Raw genomic sequence first — 13,904 nt, 5'->3', positions numbered from 1 at the left:
GGAAAAGAAGAAGTAAAACTGTCACTGTTTGCAGATGACGTGATACTATACATAGAAAATCCTAAAGATGCTACCAGAAAACTACTAGAGCTCATCAATGAATTCGGAAAAGTTCCAGGACACAAAATTAATGCACAGAAATCTCTTGCATTCCTATACACTAACAATGAAAGAACAGAAAGAGAAATTAAGAAAACAATCCCATTTACCACCGCATGAAAAAGAACAAAATACCTAGGAATAAACCTACCTAAGGAGGAAAAAAGACCCATACCCTGAAAACTATAAGACACTGATGAAAAAATCGAAGATGACACAAACAGATGGAAAGATATACCATGTTCTTGGATTGGAAGAATCAACACTGTCAAAATGACTATACTACCCAAAGCAATCTACAGATTCAGGGTAATCCCTATCAAATTACCAATGGTATTTTTCACAGAACTAGAAAAAACATTTTTTTAATTTCTATGGAAACACAAAAGACCCCAAATAGCCAAAGCAATCCTGCGAAAGAAAAACGGAGCTGGAGGAATCAGACTCCCTGACTTCCCACTATGCTACAAAGCTATAGTAATCAAAACAGTATGGTACTGGCACAAAAACAGAAATATAGATCAATGGGACAGGATAGAAAGCCCAAAAATAAACCCATACACCTACGATCAATTAATCTATGACAAAGGAGGCAAGAATATACAATGGAGAAAAGACATTCTCTTCAATAAGTGGTGCTAGGAAAACTAGGCAACTACATGTAAAAGAATGAAATGAGAACATTCTCTAACACCATACACAAAAATAAACTCAAAATGGATTAAAGATCTACTGTAAGGCTGGATATGATAAAACTCTTAGAGGAAAACATAGGCAGAACACTCTGACATAAATCACAGCAATATTTTTTTTGGATCCACCTCCTAGAGAGTAATGAAAATAAAAACAAAAATAAACAAAGAAACAAATGGGACCTAATGAAACTTAAAAGCTTTTGCACAGCAAAGGAAACCATAGAAAACAAAAAGACAACCCACAGAATGGGAGAAAATATTTGCAAATGAAGTGACTGACAAGGGATTAATCTCCAAAATATATACACAGCTCATGCAGCTCAATATCAAAAAAAAAACAAACAACCCAATCAAAAAATGGGCAGAAGGGGCTTCCCTGGTGGCGCAGTGGTTGAGAGTCCACCTGCCGATGCAGGGGACAGGGGTTTGCCCCGGTCCGGAAGATCCCACATGCTGCGGAGCGGCTGGGCCCGTGAGCCATGGCCGCTAAGCCTGCGCGTCCAGAGCCTGTGCTCCGCAACGGGAGAGGCCATAACAGTGAGAGGGCCACGTACTGCAAAAAAAAAAAAAAAAAATGGGCAGAAGACCTAAACAGACATTTCTCCAAAGAAGACAAACAGATGGCCAAAAAGCACATGAAAAGATGCTCAACATCATTAATTACTAGAGAAATGAAAATCAAAACTAAAATGAGGTACACCTCACACCTGCCAGATAGCCATCCTCAAAATATCTACAAAGAATGAATGCTGGAGAGGGTGTGGGGAAAAAGGAACCCTCCTATACTGTTGGTGGGAATGTAAATTGGTGCAGCCACTATGGAGAACAGTATGGAAGTTCCTCAAATAACTAAAAATAGAGCTACATATGACCCAGCAATCCCACTCCTGGGCATATATCCAGAGAAAACAATAATTCAAAAAGATACATGCACCCCAGCGTTCACTGCAGCTCTATTTACAATACCCAAGACATGGAAGCAACCTAAAAATCCACTGACAGAGAAATAGATAAAGAAGATGTGGTATGTATACACAATGGAATATTACTCAGTCATAAAAAAGAATAAAATAATGTCAGTTGCAGCAACATGGATGGACCTAGAAATTATCATACTAAGTGAAGTAAGTCAGACAAGGACAAATATCATATGATACCACTTATATGTGGAATCTAAAAATATAATAATAATACAAATGAACTTATCTACAAAGCAGAAACAGACTCACAGACTTCAAAAAAAAGTGATGGTTACAAAGGGGAAACGTGGAGGGGGGAGGGATAAATTAGGAGTTTGCAATTAACATATACACACTACTGTATGTAAAATACATAATCAACAAGGACCTACTGTATAGCACAGGAAACTCTACTCAATATTCTGTAATAACCTATACAGGAAAAGAATCTGAAAAAGAATGGATATATGTATATGTATAACTGAATCACTTAGCTGGACACCTGAAACTAACACAGCACTGTAAATCAACTATACTCCACTATAAAAGAAAAATTAAAAATAAAAAAGAACCACTTTTTACACCAATTTATTCTGTAAGCACTTACTGGGTACCATCAAATTTGACCACAAGCTACCAAAACCATCCTGAGTATAACTAACTATTATAAACTCTAGAATAAAACAGGAGAAAATCTCTATGACCTTGGCATAGATATAGATAGAAGCTAACAAACTGGACTCCATCCAAATAAAAATCTTCAGCTCTTCAAAATAAACCATTAAAAAATAAAAAGGCAAGTGATGGACTGGGAGAAGTATCTGCAAATATATATCTGCAAGTGACCTGTATCCAGAATACATAAAGAACCCTTACTACCTTATCAGTAAGATAAACAACCCAATAAAAACACAGGCAAGGGCTTCCCTGGTGGTGCAGTGGTTGGGGGTCCGCCTGCCGATGCAGGGAACACGGGTTCGTGCCCCGGTCCGGGGGGATCCCGCATGCCGCAGAGCGGCTGGGCCCGTGGGCCAAGGCCGCTGGGCCTGTGCGTCCGGAGCCTGTGCTCCGCGGCGGGAGAGGCCGCGGCGGTGAGAGGCCTGCGTACCGCATAAAAAAAAAAAAAAAAACACCACAGACAGAAGATCTGAACAGAAAGTTCACAAAAGATATGAAAACAAAATTCACAAAAGATAGAAAAATCATGTATAGACATACAGACGACTAACAAAAATATGAAATGTGGTCAAGGCCATTAGATGTCAGCTGTTTAATACCAGAAGTGAGCTCCTCCCTGCAGGGGGGCCTGAGACAAGAGAGGGCACCCAGAGCTGTGAGGCCAGGCAGCGCTGGAGCTGTGGGGAGGGTGAAAACGGGACAACAGCTTCTCACAACTGCCACACACAGACTCAGCACACAACCTAGCAATGTGACACCAGACATTTACTCAAGAGAAATGAGAACACAGGTTCACACCGACAGCTCCACGTGTTCAGAGAAGTTTTACTAACGGCTGTCCAAAGCTGGAAGCGGTGGAAAGTGCTCCGAGTACACAGATACACAAGGTGTGGTGTGTTCATCAGACAGAACACGCGTCTGCCATGGAAAGGAGCCACCTATTGACACACACCACGACATGGACGGTCTCAAATACACCACAGACGAGGGAAGCAGGGAGATGGAGGAGCGTGGACTGGGTGATTCCACTTGTATGAGATTATAAAAAGGCAAAATGAATCCCTGGTGACAGCAGCTGCCTGGGGCCCAAGCTTAGGAGGGAAGTGACTGCAAAGGGGCAGAAAGGAACTTTGCAGGGTGATGGAATGTTCTGTTTCGGGTATGGGGGTGGCTACACAGGTATATACAGTTGCTGAAATTCACCTAACTGTACACATAAAAGGTATACATTTTATAGAAGGCAACTGTATCTCAATAAAACGGATATAAAAACACAGCAATAAAAAAAACAAACAAAAAACACACAGCAATAAAAAAAACAAAACACACAGCAATAAAAAAAACAAAACACAGCAATAAAAAAAACAAACAAAAAACACACAGCAATAAAAAAACAAAACACACAGCAATAAAAAAACAAAACACAGCAATAAAAAAAACAAAACACACAGCAATAAAAAAAACAAAACACACAGCAATAAAAAAAACAAAACACAGCAATAAAAAAAACAAAACACAGCAATAAAAAAAACAAAACACACAGCAATAAAAACCAGGAAGAGGGACGCCCCAGCTTCTGGTTCAGCATACAAGGAGCCTGGAAGTTGCTACTCTGTCCTATAAAAAGCTAAACAGACTGAAAAATCCACAGTTCTTGATCTGTAAGAGAGGTGAGGACACAGGGAACACTGCTGCCCACAGACTGGAGAGACGGGCAGTGACACAGAGTTGTGCTCGGGGCAGGGGGGACACACACAAGCAGAAACCCCGGAAGGAACCAGTGCTGGGGTAGAAACCCTAGCTCAGCTGGAGGCCCAGTGCAGACAACTCTGAGACTGGGAAGCCCCAGGTGGACCTCATCACCAGGGCACCCACAATATTGTAAGATTTACCGCCAGGGGCTCGAACAAAGTCCCACAGTAAATATCAGAGAAAACCCCCCTCCTGCCTCTGGCAGGGGGAGAGGAAAAGGAACCACTCTGAGAGACAACAGAGCCCTGTTCTTAACGAGGCCGGCCCTCGAGGGAAACTAGTTAACCACAATCTAAGCTGCTGTGTATTATCAGGGCCAAAATGACCTGGAGGAAGAGAAATACCCAACTCCAGCCCACTCCAGGCAGCCTGTCTCACCTAAAGGGATGGAAAAAACTGAGAAACACTGGAGAAGTTCATGGTCCAGAGGCACAGGCTTCACTAGAAGACCTAAACCCAATCAAAGGACTAGCGAATGCTTCCAGTCCCCCCCCATCACCAGCGACCTATTTACAGCAGTTCCTTTAACAGATACATCATGTCCGGCAGTCGAGAAAAAATTACAAGGCATACTAAAAGCAACAACCACAATTTGAAGAGACAAGTGTCAGAACCAGACATGGCAGGAATGCTGGAATTCTCAGACCAGAAATTTGAAACTAAGTTTAATATGCTAAGGGTTCAAATGGACAAAGCAGACAGCATGCGGGGACAGATGGGCAATGTAAGCGGAGATGGAAGTCCTAAGGAAGAACCCAAAAGAAAGCCTAGACATGAAAACCACAGTGACAGAAATGAAGAATGCCTTTGATGGGCTTGTAGTGAGACTGGACACAGCTGAGGAAAGAATCACCGAGCTAGAGGATATCTCAATAGAATTCCTGAAAACCAAAAAGCAAGGAGAAAGAGGCGGGGGGGGGGGAGGGGAACAGAGTATCCAAGGACTGTGGGACAACAACACAAGGTAATGTACATGTAATGGGACTATTAAAAGGAGAAGAGAGCAAGGAACAGAAGAAATATTTGAAATAACACTTATTGAGAATTTCCCCAAGTTAAATTCAGACACCAAACTACAGACCCAGGAAGCTCAGAGGATGCCAAGCAGGATAAATGCCAAAAACTACACCTTGGTATATATCATTTTTAAATTATAGAAAATCAAAGATAAAGAAAGTATCCTGAAAGAAACCAAGGGAAAAAACACCTCACCTACAGAGGAACACAGATAACAATTACATCCAGCTACTCCCCAGAATCCACGCAAGCAGGAAGAGACTGGAAATATTTAAAGTGCTGAGAGAAAAGACCCCATCACCTAGAATTCTGTACTCTGTGAAAGTATCCGTCAAAAGTGAAGGAGAAATAAAGCCTTTATGAGGCAAATAAAAATGGAGAGAATTTGTTGCCAGTAGACCTGCCTTACAAGAAATGTTTAAGGAAGTTTTTCAGAGAAAAGGAAAACAATATAGGTCAGAAACTTAACTGATCATACAGGTAACAGTTTGTTTAAAATAATAATGGCAACAATGTATTCAGTTATGTTTGCTTTTGTGCCTGTGTGCGTGAGTGTGTGTGTATACATGTATATGCCTCTAAGGAATATATATTTGTGTGTGTATATATACTCACATATGTGTACATATAAGTGAAATGAAGGACACAATGATACAAGGGATGGGAAAAAGAAATTAGGATTAACTTGTTCTTACAAGGTACTCACACCACCTGTGAAGTGGTATAGTGTTATTTGAAAGTGGACTTGGATTAGTTTTAAATGTATACTGCAAACTATAGGGCAACCACTTAAAAAAGTAAAAAAAGAAGTATAACTGATATGCTAAGAAAGGAGAAAAAAATGGAATTATAAAATGTTCTATTAAAACCATAAAAGGCAAAAAAAAGTGGAGGATAAAAACAGGAACAAATAACAAGGGCAACAAACGGAAAACTATAACAAACATGGTAGATACTATATCAGTAATCACTTTGAATGTCAATGGTTTAAATGCACCAATTAAAACACAGAGTATCGGAGTGGATCAAAACACAAGACCCAATTACGTGTTATCTACAAGAAACACACTTTAACTATAAAGACATATATGGATTAAAAGTAAATGGAATGGGGACTTCCCTGGTGGCGCAGTGGTAAAGAGTCCACCTGCCAATGCAGGGGACACAGGTTCAAGCCCTGGTCTGGGAAGATCCCACATGCTGCAGAGCAGCTAAGCCCGTGAGCCACAGCGACTGAGCAACCCCCACTTGCCACAACTAGAGGAAGCCTGCACACAGCAACAAAAACCCAATGCAGCCAAAAATAAATAAATTAAAATAAATAATTTTTTTAAAAAAGGAAATGGATGAAGAAAGATATACCATGCTAACAATGATCAAAGGAAAGTAGCAGTAGCTATATTAATTTCAGATGGGGCCAACTTCAAAGCAAGGAAAGTTGTCAGGGATAAAAGGGGCATCACATAACGATAAAGGAGTCAATTCTCTAAGAACACATAACAATTTTTAACAGGTATGCACCTAAGAACAGAATGTCAAACTACGTGAGGCAAAAACTAACCGAAGTGCAAGGAAAAACAGATGAATCCATTATCATTGCTAGAGAATTCAATGCCGCCCTCTCAAAAATGGACAGATAAGATACAGCAAGCAGAAATCAATAAGGATATGCCTGAACTCAACAACCATCAATCAAGCGGATAAAATTGACATCTACAGACTACTTCGCCCAGCAACAGCAGAACACACATTTCTCTCAAGCTCACAAAGATCATTCACCAAGTCAGACTCCATTCTGGGCCATAAAACACATTGTAACAACATTAAAAGTATAGGAATCATATAATGTCTACTCTTAGACCATGACAGAATTAAACTAGGAATCAGTAACAAAAAAAATAACTGGAAAATCCCAAAAAAGGTAGAAATTAAACAACACACTTCTAAGTAACACATGAGCCAAAGAATAATTATCAAGGGAAATTATTAAATATTTTAAGTCAGATGGAAATGAAAAGACAACTTACCAAAATTTGTGGGATGCTGTGATAGCAGTGCTTAAGGGAAACTTATAGGGTTGAATGCACATATAAGAAGATCTAAAATCAATAATCTAAGTTTCCACCTTAGGAAACTAGAGAAAGAAGAGGAAATTAAACCCAAAGTAAGCAGAAGAAGAAAAAAAAAGAAATTAAAAAAAAGAAATTAATGAAATTGAAAACAGGAAATGAATAGAGAAACAACGAACAAAACGAAAAGCTGGTTCTTTGAAAAGATGGATAAAATCAGTAAATCCCTAGCCAAGTTAAGAAAAAAAGGGACAGGATACAAAGCACTAATATCAGAAATGAGGGCTTCCCTGGTGGCGCAGTGGTTATGAATCCGCCTGCCCAGGCAGGGGACATGGGTTCGAGCCCTGGTCCAGGAAGATTCTACATGCCACGGAGCAACTAAGCCCGTGTGCCACAACTACTGAGCCTGTGCTCTACAGCCCATGAGCCACAACTACTGAGCCCATATGCCACAACTACTGAAGCCCATGTGCCTAGAGCCCGTGCTCCACAACAAGAGAAGCCACCACAATGAGAAGCCCACGCACGGCCACTTGCTGCAACTAGAGAAAGCATGCGCGCAACAATGAAGACCCAACACTGCCAAAAAATAAATAAATTTAATAAATTTAAAAAAAAGGCTTCCCTGGTGGCGCAGTGGTTGAGAGTCCGCCTGCCGATGCAGGGGACGCGGGTTCGTGCCCCGGTCTGGGAAGATCCCACGTGTCGCGGAGCGGCTGGGCCCGTGAGCCATGGCCGTGGAGCCTGTGCGTCCGGAGCCTGTGCCTCACAACGGGAGAGGCCACAACAGTGAGAGGCCCCCGTACCAAAAAAAAAACCCAAAAACAAAGACCCAACGCAACCATAAATTAATTAATTAATTTAGAAATTTAGAAAAAAAAGAAATGGAAGAGGGGACATCACTATAGATCACATGGAAATTAAAATGAAAATAAAGGAATACTGTGAACAATTCTATGCCCACAAATTTGATAGCCTGTATGAAATGGGCCTACTTCAAACAATTGGATCTCCTTCAAACAATTGTGTGTCAAAACCCACACAAGAAATAACAATAACAATCTGAATAGACCTATATCTATTAAGTAAAAGTAATCAATAATTAATAACCTTCCAAAACAGAAAGCCACAAGGCCCAGAAGGGTTCACTGGTGAAATCTACCAAACATTTAAGGAAGAAATTATACCAATCCTCTACAATCTCTCTGAGGAGAGCTTCTATCCTCTATCCAGCATTACCCTAATGACAAAACCAGACAGACATTATAAGAAAACTATAGGCCAATATCTCTTGTGAACATAAATGCAAAAATCCTCGACAAAATATTAGCAAACTGAATCCAAACAATACAAAAAGAAGTATACACTATGGCCATGTGGAATTTATCCCGGGTATGCAGGGCTGGTTCAAGGTTTGAAAATCAGTATAAGCCATCACATTTGACAGACTACAAATGAAACATCACATGCTCACATCAACAGCTGAAAAAAAGCATTTGACAAAATCTAATATCCATTCATGATAAAAACTCTCAGTAAACTTGGAATAAAGGAGAACTTTTCCAACTTGATAAAGATCTACCAAAAAAACTACAGCTAAAGTCATACTTAATGATGAGAAACTTGAGGCTTTCCCACTAACAGCAGGTACATGGTAAGGATATTCTCTCTCACCACTCCTTTTCAACTTCGTACTGAAAAGTTCTTGCTAACACAGTACGGCAAGAAATGGAAATAAAATGTATACACGTTGGGAACATAAAAACTCTCTTTGTTCACAAACGACATGATCATCTACATGGAAAATACTTAAGAATTGACAGGAAAACTTCTGGAACTAGTAAGCATTTATAGCAAGGTTGTAGGCAACAAAGTTAATATGCAAAAGTCAATTGCTTTCCTATAAACCAGCAATGAACAAGTGAAATTTGAAATTAAAAGCAGTATTGTTTACATTAGCACTACAACATGAAATACTTAGGTACGAACCTAACAAAATATATATAAAATCTATATGGGGAAAACTGCAAAATTCTGATGAAGAAAACCAAAGAAGAACTAAGTAAATGGAGGGACATTCCACGTTCATGGATAAGAAGACTCAGTATTGTCAAGGTGTCAGTACTTCCCAACTTGATCTATAGATTCAACAGTCCCAATCAAAATCCCAGTAAATTATTTCATGGATATCAACACACGAATTCTAAAGTTTATATGGAAAGCCAAAAGACACAGAATAGTCAACACGATCTTGAAGGAGAAGAACAAAGTTGGAGGACTGATGTTACCTGACTTCAAGACTTACTATAAAGCTACAGTAATCTGACAGTGTGGTGTTGAACGAGTGAACAGGGAGATCAATGGAAGAGAACAGACAGCCCAGAAACAGAGTTCCATAAATATAGTCAACTGATCTCTGACAAAAGAGCAAAGGCAATACAACGGAGCAAAGACAGTCTCTTCAACAAATGGCGTCGCGACAACTGAACATCCACGTGCAAAAGAATGAACCTGACCACAGACCTTTTGCAAAACATACTCAAAATGGATCACAGGCCTACGTGTAAAGTAACTGATAGATAAGCTGGACCTATAAATGTAAAACTTCTGCTCTGCAGAAGTTAGTGTCAAGAGAATTAAAAGTCACAGTCTGGGAGAAAATATTTGCAAAAAACACATCTGATAAAGGACTATTATCCAACATACACAAACAACTCTTAAAACTCAACAGTAAGGAAACAACCTGATGTAAAAAGAGCTGACGTGGTCACCTGGGCACACTCCCCAGGTACCTCTGCCCACCTTGTTTTGCGCTGGTGCTGTCTCAATCTGGCTCTCCCACCTACACAATCCAACCATGACGTCAAGGCTGCAGAAGATGGTTACAACCTCAGCTGCCCAGTCCAGTACTTCTCTATACAAGGCATTATTCTCCATTTATTTCCACAAAGCTTTCCCCCAAACCAGGTGCCCTAAAAGAAATACAACACAAAGACTCTCAAAATGAAAGAGAGGCCTGAGCTGCCCAACCCAGCGTCTCCCCACTAGCAAATCTCAGATGAACATCTCATCACACACTGCTGTGAGGACCTCCAGGATCTTCCCTTATTCCAACCTAGAAAAAAATTCCATTCTTCTCACCTTTCTTGAAATGCTTAAACATCCTAGTCTCTCTCCCTTAATGCCCTCAGCTTATTAACTTCCCTTTTAATGTGTCATTCAAACCAACCATGGTACTCATCCATGGAAAGTCAACCAAAAATCACCAGTTCCTATTCCTGAAGACTACATCCTGCTAATCTCATCTTTAAGCATCAGTCTTGGAGTAGCCTCACCATATGTAGATGACTACCGGCGTTTCAACTTACTAAATACTTCTCTTCTACTAGCAAGGGCAGCTTCTTTAAATGCTACATTTATATGCAACCTACAAGGAAAACTTACCCCACTTCAATTTCATCTTGTGGATCTGCTCCACAAAGAGAATTTTGGATGCTGAACTGCCAACCAATTTATTTGCTTTTCTTCCTAGTTTTTTTTTTTTTTTTTATTTATTTATTATTTATTTTAAAAATTTTTTTGGCTGCCTTGGGTCTTCATTGCTGCGCGCAGGCTTTCTCTAGTTGCGGTGAGCGGGGGCTACTCTTCCTTGTGGGACACGTGCTTCTCATTGCGGTGGCTTCTCTTGTTGCAGAGCACGGGCTCTAGGCGCACGGGCTCTAGGCACACGGACTTCAGTAGCTGTGGCACACGGGCTTAGTTGCTCCACAGCATGTGGGATCTTCCCAGACCAGGGATCGAACCCGCGTCCCCTGCATTGGCAGGTGGATTCTTAACCACTGTGCCACCGGGAAGTCCTTTCCTAGCTGTTTATCACCCACAAATCTAGTAAGCATGTTTTCTTTTCCGAATTCATGATAAAAATCCCAGACGGACAAGGTTCAGGAGGGTCTGCACCGCGCCACGACATCACCACCACAGGTTCACGCCGTCACTGGGCACTGACCCTGCCTGTGCACTCTGCACGGAGAGAGCAGCGCTCTCCTCGGAGCTGGCCGCACTCCACAGGCTAAAGCGGCTGGCACGACTTTTCCATGTCCCGGGACTGGGTGCCGAGGAGACAAGCCACAGTGTACAGCTGCACAACAGAGAAGGGGAATGAGAAGACCACCACCGTGCCGGGCAAGCAACAAACCCCCTTCTGAGAAACTGTCTGTTGCAGTACTTTACAAGTACAACCTGGGAAACAGGTTTTCTTTCAAAAACTAATAGGTTTGCTTCCAATTCTACTTCAAAAAAGGTACACAGGAGAGCCCAAAACGCTCCCAATGTTACTCCAGTAACCGTGAATGGAATGGCCCAGTGACCTATGGAAACAGCACCAGCGAGCCAAGTGATCTCTAGATGACTCCCCAGAGCCGAGATGGCCAGGTTAGGGCCTCCTGCAGCCTCTGGCCACAAATCTGATGGGTGTTCTGTCCTTTGGTGAGCCAGGCATTAAGGACTCAATTAACTTTCTGTGGCAGCAGCCAAGTACCACTGTGTTTTGTAACCAAAAAGGGAAATGTTTTCTAAAAAAAGACTCCATATACCCCTTTAGAAAATAAAGCCACCCAAAAAAGCCTGTTTATATTTGAATCTCCAACAGGCACTTTTCAACTGCCGTCACTCCTAAATATGGAGTCTTAAAAAATTAACATGTCCTACTCAGCCAGCTCTATAAGCAGCGCAAAAATACATGTGTACTGCCGTGGGAGTGAGTGCTTCCAGCACGTCTGAGCTGCGTGCAGAGCAGCGCTGCGGCAGGGCACACTGCCACTCAGCATCACCCAGGCCCCTTCCAGCCAGCTGCTGTGGTGACATTTACAGAAGACGCACACGCGTCTAATAGCTCCGTGGGCTTCGGGTACAAACAGAGTGTTAAGCACTCAGTACGCAAATGCTTCCCTGAGTTATCTGAAAGTTTACACCTTACAAAAGATACACCATAGTACCATGCTGTTCCCGAGATATTTACTGAGCAAAGGAAAAATTCCTCTCACCATCCCAGAGATTCAGGGCCACACAGGCCGACCTGATGGGGCACTCAGTCTAGTGGCCCATCCTCAGAAAAGGAAAGGGCCCTCCTCCAAGAATGGTTCCGACGTGGAGAGCAGGAAATGCAGGCAAGAGCACCTCTCCCTTCATCAAACAGGGCACCTTCAGAATTCAGCGCCACTTTTCCAAGTACCACCAAACAACAAATTTGGGACTTAGTATTTACTCACATTGCACAGAACAACTAGTAGCAGTCTCTAGAATCCAGGCAGCCCATCAAACTGTGCCCTTCTACTTTAACTATTACTATTAGTAACGAAACCATTTATGCAGTGTTTTTATAATAATAACCCTACCACAGCGGAGTCTGCGCTGTGAGAGACTGAGCAGGCAGGCAAATGCTGAGTCCTGCCTTTGGTGTCGAACTGCCCTCAGACTCACACAGGTGCACATACACCGAAACACAGCCCACTCTCCTCCCCGACCTCCTGGAGGAGATGCAGCGGGGAACGGGGGGAGAGGCTGTGTATGGTATAAAAACACGATTAGTACACAGAATCTGTGTTACCAAATCAGGCCTTTGTTTTTTTTTTTTTAATCACGTCAGTTGTGCAGGCACGTCCCACCGAAGACAGACACTGCAGGGAATCTCAAAACATCTGTTAAAGTTGGTCACGCTCGTCCAATGTAAACCAGGAGGCTGTGCTGACATTTAAGCTCTGGTCTTCTTGACGTTAGTAACACTACGATCTTTCCTCTCATTTTCAAACTGTTATGATGTCAATTAAATGTTGCAAGAATGGAGAACGTGCATAAAGGAAGACAACACAGACTCCTAAGGGTCTGCTGGTTGTAAATGCGCTACAGATGAAACCCGAGAAGGGCAAAATTGAAAGACAAAGCGGATGCCTGGGAATCAATCACCCTGCCCTCCCACGAGAAAAACCTGCTTAAAAGCCCACAAAGGGACTACATAAACCACATACTGATTTAACTCTGCCTCTGCCGGCCTTTACTGTTATATAACCTTTTCTTGGTCTCAGTCTCCCCAAACGTAAAACTACCCCCACGGGAGTGAAGAATGTTTCCTAAAAAATGAATGCACAGAATTCCCTGGTTAGGACTCGGTGCTCTCACTGCCAAGGGTGAGGGCTCAAAACCTGGCCAGGGAGCCAAGATCCCGCAAGCCGTGCAGCATGGCAAAAAGAATGCAGAGTGCCGGGCCAAGTCCTGGAGACTGAATAAATTCGGTTCACAGTGACCTCTTCCTGCACTTTTCCCATGATCTGAGCTCACACCGTGTGGATTCCCCCAGACTCAGTGATCTTCCCCAGAAATAGCAAAATCAGCCTTCATTTTGGCTGAAGCGCCTTCCCTTTTCTTTTAGGTAAGAAAAAATTACAGAGGAGACAGCAGCCATTGTGTCTGCCTATTAATAACCAAGCCCAGTTCCGAGTGCCGGCAGCTCCAAGGCAAAACCCCACGTGCTGTAACCCAGCCCCCGGGATCGACAGACCAACTTCAGTAATTAGTCGGCCTGCTTCCGCCGCTACACCGGGCCTCCTCAACTGAGCATGCACAGCCCTGCCAAACAA

At 42.2% G+C, this 13,904-nt stretch overlaps 1 protein-coding gene across 14 annotated transcripts in view; it reads right to left on the bottom strand.

Moving 5' to 3' along the window:
• The window catches only part of KLHDC4 (kelch domain containing 4), a 64,749-nt gene that overhangs the window by 24,418 nt on the left and 26,427 nt on the right, over positions 1-13,904 (bottom strand). The window contains exon 1 of one of the 14 annotated variants that reach the window (XM_027119033.1): positions 11,279-11,666. The exons of the other annotated variants lie outside the window; for them this stretch is intronic. The gene's annotated coding sequence lies outside the window, so the exon portion shown is untranslated. Of the gene's footprint in view, positions 1-11,278; positions 11,667-13,904 lie in introns of those variants that run through there. 14 annotated transcript variants of the gene reach the window in all.

Source organism: Aethalodelphis obliquidens, unplaced genomic scaffold (assembly GCF_003676395.1).
Source record: "Aethalodelphis obliquidens isolate GAN/ISIS:26980383/991018 unplaced genomic scaffold, ASM367639v1 scaffold20, whole genome shotgun sequence".
NCBI classification, from domain to species: domain Eukaryota; kingdom Metazoa; phylum Chordata; class Mammalia; order Artiodactyla; family Delphinidae; genus Aethalodelphis; species Aethalodelphis obliquidens.
The sequence above is the reverse complement of the archived record's forward strand: the minus strand, read 5'-3'. Positions and strand labels throughout refer to the sequence as shown.